We start from the raw sequence: 6,000 nt of genomic DNA, 5'->3' as shown, positions 1-6,000 counted from the left end.
ATTGAGTAGCGTTTTTCTCAAAAATTGTTTTGTAATATAAAACAGAAATTTTTTTCCCCCCAAAATTGTTTTTCCTTACCTCTGCTTTGCCCAGTTCCTCAGAATGTGCTTGGTCTTTCTATTGGGAAGTCCGGCCCCGAGTCTGTGGGAGGGCAGGCTGGGGACGTTGCAAAAGAGAAGCTGGGAATGTGATCTCCCGCAAACGCTGGGGAAGCGCTGGGGACAGTTTTGGGTCGGGGCTGGTGTGGTGTCTTCCGAACCACATTGCAGCACTTTGCGGTAAGATTGAGGCTTCGTCTTGCAAATTAGAGTATACTATAGGGGATTCCACTTTTCATTATTTTCCTCCACTTTAGCATCATTTTTCTCTCCACACTTTAAGAAGTGATTTGGGAATGAATTTGTTTTCTGAAGTATTCTTGTCAATTCATTTTTAACTTAATGGTTGAGTGTTGTATAGTGTTTCAATTGACACCAGGAAAAGCAGGACAATATGCTACTATTTCTTTGAGGATATGAAATAATATTATACCCGGCTACTTCTCCAACTGAAATGCTACTCAAAGGTGTACTTCTTTTTTTTCAATCCTTTGAAGCACTGTTTGGATAGCAGATCAAGACCTTAGTTTTGCTAGCTAGTTCTGTAGTTCAGTCATGATTGTTTTTACAGGTAAAGACATTTCCCTTCAAACTGATAATTAAATTACTTTATCTCTGCAAAGTTAGACTTCTGTATTTTCACATTTTCTGGGGTTATTATGGTATCAAACTTATAAAGTCGTATAACTACAAAAGCAATAGTATGTTTTCTTAGCAGTTTTACAGACTGGGCAACATTAATATTTACTAAGGATGCCAGGGTTGGTAGAGCGATTATTACAAAATAACACAAGGCTTTTAACCTCTACCTAGAGAGTTGATAGAAAATTTTAGGAGAATATTTATGTAGCCTATATATATCAAAATACTAAGTCTAATTGGGTAGGTCCATTGGCCCTTCAAGGCACTGTGGCTAATTAGCTATACAATAAGGATGGCAGAATCTATAGCTTGATTATTTATTTTTTAAATGATACCTCAGTAATGGATGGCGCTATGATCTGAATGTGTCGCCCCCCCCACCCCCAAATTCATACATTGAAATCCTAATGCCCAATGTGATGGTATTAGGAGGTGGGACCTTTGGGAGATGATTAGGTCATAAGAGTAGAGCCCTCATGGGTGGGCTTAGTGCCCTTATAAAAGAGGCTCCAGAGAGATCCCTAGCCCCTTCCAGCACATGAGGACACAGCGAGAAGGTGCCATCTGTGAACCAGACAGTGGGCCCTCGCTAGACACCAAATCTGCCAGTGCCTTGAACTTGGACTTCCGGCTTCCAGAAGTGTGGTCTATAAGCTGTCCAGTCTCTGGTATTTTGTTATTGCAGCCCAGATGGACTAAGACAGATAGGAAGTACCTCTACTGACTGGTTTTAGGTTCATTTCCCAAAGTGATTATATTAAATCTGAAACAAGTGATGCTTTTCTATAGTAATTTCTCTTTAAGTTTATTAATTTTTAATTATTCTTTGTCAATTTAGTCTTAGTTTATTTATTATCTAATTGACTGGTTGTTTTGGGGGGTGGAAAGGGTGGAGACAAGGAAACCGACACTGGCCCTGAATTTCAAATTGCTTAGGCCTGCAGGAATGTCCGTGACCAGTCTATTTTGATGATTGCGGGAAAGATAATTTTCCTAATAAATCTGGAAAATCTGGAGACTTGGAATAGCACATTCTAATGATCTCTTCCTTTCTGTAAAAAATATCATTTTGGATTTGATTGGATCATATGAAAATAGAAACTAAGCTCTATTCTCTTGACCCTTTCACATGTTGCATATTAAGCTATGCTTTAAATATTCCACAGTCAACAAGCGGAAATATTGGTTTACCACAATAATTCATTCCCCCCCCCACCCTAACAACTCCAACATTTAAAAGGACACTAAGATGGCAATCAACAAAGCTAGAATTCATTTGCATGAAAATGACTCACTTTCTTAAACTGACTCTGCTTGCCTATGTCTTTTTGGAATCGTAAATTATTCTGGTTTGGATAAAACTAAAATCTATTTTCCTGTAGCATTCAGGCTGTTCCTAAAGTGAGTCACAATTATTTTTTGCTATGGGAAAAAGATCAGTAGGAGCAAACTTAGTGATAAATAGGACCTGCTTCTAAATAGTTACCACATGAGGAAGATCCCTTGGATGTTAAAAACCAAGTGTTTCTACTTTAGTTTTTCTAGTTTCCTTTGGTTTTGTTCTATTAAACTACTGCTTTAAGAAGTGTAAATAATATTCTTTCTTTAGTTTTATATTAAAAGTAGAGGAACTTACTAAATTATTTCTTCAACTTATTCTTGGGTAATTTTTAGATCATTGGGTAGTTTTTTTCCTTTTCAAATTAGCCAACCAAAAAAATATCAACAAGTGAAGTACAAGACCAAAGCAGGGAGAGAGGCCAAAGCTCAGGACAATGACATTGCCACCGTGGGGAGCCCAGAGTCCCAAGGCTAGGGACATGGCTTTTTTTTTTTCTTTTTTGCATAATACTCTTGGGGAGAAGCAGTACGTGGTTGTCACTGAGTAGCTATAAGGATGAAAGTAAGGGCCTCCATTCTTTTGGAGATCACACATTTTCTTTTTTTTTTCAAACTTTGAGACGGTCATGGCCAGACGGTTGATAGAGCTGTGGTAGAACTTCCACCTCTTGGGAGGTTGGGACCAACCAAGAGAGTGCACGGTCTGGGGAGAGAGAGCACACACATGGTAGCATCAACTGACTCAAAAATGCCTCCGGTATAGATTCAAGATTTAGTGGTAGCTTATGTTATTGTGTTTGGGCACCACAAAATTTATAAAGTGAAGGTGACTCCTGTCCCACATTTGATGTAGCTCCATACCAGTAGTTACAGAAAGATATGCCAGAAGGAGAGGCTGCATGCTGCATTTTCAAATACGTGGTCACCTCAGGAATTAGTACTTTTATTAACTCCTTCTTGGGAAGGATGTGGATAATTTCTTCCAAGAATCAAGTCTCCTGTGAGATCAACAGTGTAAGGAATGGGGAAAAGAAAGACAATCTGTTGCTATAGTTAGCGATTAGCTAGCAACAATAGTAGCTTATATATTTATGGTGCTTTACAATTTCAAAGCACTTATAAATATATTGTCTTATTTCAGCTTTGATTATATAGTAGGTGCCTCTGTAAAATTTTTAATGAGTTGTTAAATTGGTGGAAAAATTCTACCTCTTGCTTCAAATCTATTTGAGATGGATATTTGAGAGACATAACTAAAATGGTAACTGATATTAACAATACAAAATCTAGTACATCAGTTAAACCTCAATTAACCAGAAAACTTTGATAATTAAAGTTATTATTCAGCTTTGTTTAAAAACTTTTCTAACATATATTTGCTAATTCTCCATTTTTAAAAGTAAAACTGAATCTTTAGTAGATAATTCAATATCTTGGATTGTCTCAACATCATTTTGAACAATATTTTTCATTGCACAGAACTGAAGCGCAAGATACTTTTCAGACTGTTTATATATCAGATTATTTTATGATCATGTAATTCTGTCTTCTGAAATTATCATGTGGCCAATTTTCCAGCTAATGGAATATTCCTACTGGTTGAGCTTCTCTTATAACTGTGTTATAGTGACTATGAATAAAAGTGTTTACTATTTTTTGCCTGCCTTCCTTCTCTCCTCCTTCCTTCCTTCCCTCCCTCCCTCCCTTCCTTCCTCCCTTTCTTAATTTTTTTTACCTGTTTGTGTGATGGATATGTTACTCCCTGAATTACTTGAGAGACAAGATGGGCAAGGAAAGATGTGTGACAATTAAAATATTCATATTGAATGTCTGAATTAGCTGGGAGAAAGTGAGGCATATCTGAAGGAAGTTCTTTTGGCAGTTCCAACAGTAAAGAAGATCTGTTGATGTTTCTTCCTGTATCATTGCAATTCTGAACAAGGACTCGGGGAAAAGACGACAGTGTTGGCAAATATCCTGCTTACACTGGAATAGAACTGAATTGAAGTCAGTCCACAGTCACAAAGAGCTATAGCAATCCAGGACTTTCCCAAGGAGCCACACCTGCCGTCCCCCTTTTGTGTCTGAACTGTGGTCTTTTTCTGATGGCACATAATTCTCATTTCTCCTTTTCCTTTCCTATTCCTGCCGAACACACTTGCTTCCTCCCATCCACTGCCCCACCAGCCAGCCCACAGGCCCTCTGGAGCTGACACCCAGACACACCCAGACACACACACACACACACACACTCATACACACATAGTCACATTTCAGATTCAGAGTCCTATGCTGGGTTGAGGCCTCTGTGATTTGACTTCTCAGGCTTCTTCATGAGGTACTAGTTCAGATCACAGGACAATACTTCCATTATGTGTGTCATGGACATTCTTGGAACAATAGTAAATGTGATTTTAAAGGATAGGATGTAGGGGAAGCAGCATGGGTTTTGGAGTCAGCCAGAGCTGGGAGTTGCTTCCAGGCTCACTGGTTGCTGGTTGTGTGACTTTGGGTACTTCTGTGGGCCTCAGTTTCCTCATTTTTAAAACAAGGATATCAATAACTCTCTCAGAGGGCTTTGGGGATTGTTACATAATATAACTTAGTCAAAGGATAAGTGGCTAGCATAAAGGAGGTACAGACAATTTTTTTGTTTTGTTTCTCTTTTTCTAATAAATCTAGAAATATAATAAAATGATAACATATCTACTAAGTTAGTGAGATGAAGTGTTATTGCTTGAAATGGGAAAAGTCTCAACTGATCCGACCACAAGCTTTATTTAATCTTATTCTTTTAGTGGAGGATGGATTTACATTGTCTTCCAGACAAACTCTCTTTGTCTTACAAGAAGTAACGCCCTGTTTGTAATAAATCAGCCTTAGAAAGAGGCCTTTTCCTGCTAATTTTCCCAGGGATAGTTGCAATTGTATTGATAAAGAGTCTAGTCATTTCCTCTGCTATTAAAATATATGCATGAGAAAGATAAAGTGTCTTTACTTATGCTTATTTATAAAAAATGCATACTTTAAAGAATAAGTAATTTCTTAATTTTAAGAGGATCCAAGACAAAACTGGTAGTATTTACATTTTAGTTAACTATTATTCATTTCATTTCTATGATTCTCACATATATACTTATTTCTTGAAATTTTTACACATGTACCCTCATATGGATAATATGACATATCATTAATCAAGTAAAAATGATTTATATGTGTGACTTGTGGAGTTAGTCATTAGTTTTTATTGATATTTATTTAGATGAAGACTGGTTACTACTATTTTGGGTGATGAACCTTTTAACTCTCATAATGACCTTGCAAGATAGATGTTGCCACTTCCATTTTGCAGATGAGAAATGAGGCTCTGAGGGACCACACAACCTGCCCAAGGTCACATGAGTTATGACCAGCTAAGGAACAGAACTGGGGGCTGACCCAGGCTGTCTAACTTTGGCCAGGGTGTACTTCCCACTCTCTTTGCTGTCTCCCTTTGTGGGGATCAGCCTCTGTTCTTGGCATTAGCCCTACTTATATGTTCCTTTCTTCCTTCTCAATGTTATTCATTTCAATATTTTAATAATCACAATTTTTAATTTCACTTTTAATGTGAACAACTTTTAATTCAATAACATCAGAGCAGCGGAATTCAATCTGTATCCTCTAAAAGCCTCTACATTTCCACTCTGGGGAAAGCAGGGATGGGGAACAAAGGGCACTGTCGCTAATGAGGACTCGTTAGGGGCATCACTCTGTACTAACAGAGGACCCAGTGCTCCCTTGCCTGGGGCTACAGTGATCATCTCCAGCCCACCCGTTCCATGTTGCACAGAAGAAAAGAGGACCCAGACCATTTAAGTGATTTGCCAATGGTTGACAGTGAACATCTGAGACAGGAACCTGACTCTGCCCATAGAA

Source organism: Ceratotherium simum, chromosome 19 (genome assembly GCF_057802395.1).
Source record: "Ceratotherium simum simum isolate JZ-2026a chromosome 19, ASM5780239v1, whole genome shotgun sequence".
Lineage (NCBI taxonomy): Eukaryota > Metazoa > Chordata > Mammalia > Perissodactyla > Rhinocerotidae > Ceratotherium > Ceratotherium simum.
The sequence above is the reverse complement of the archived record's forward strand: the minus strand, read 5'-3'. Positions refer to the sequence as shown.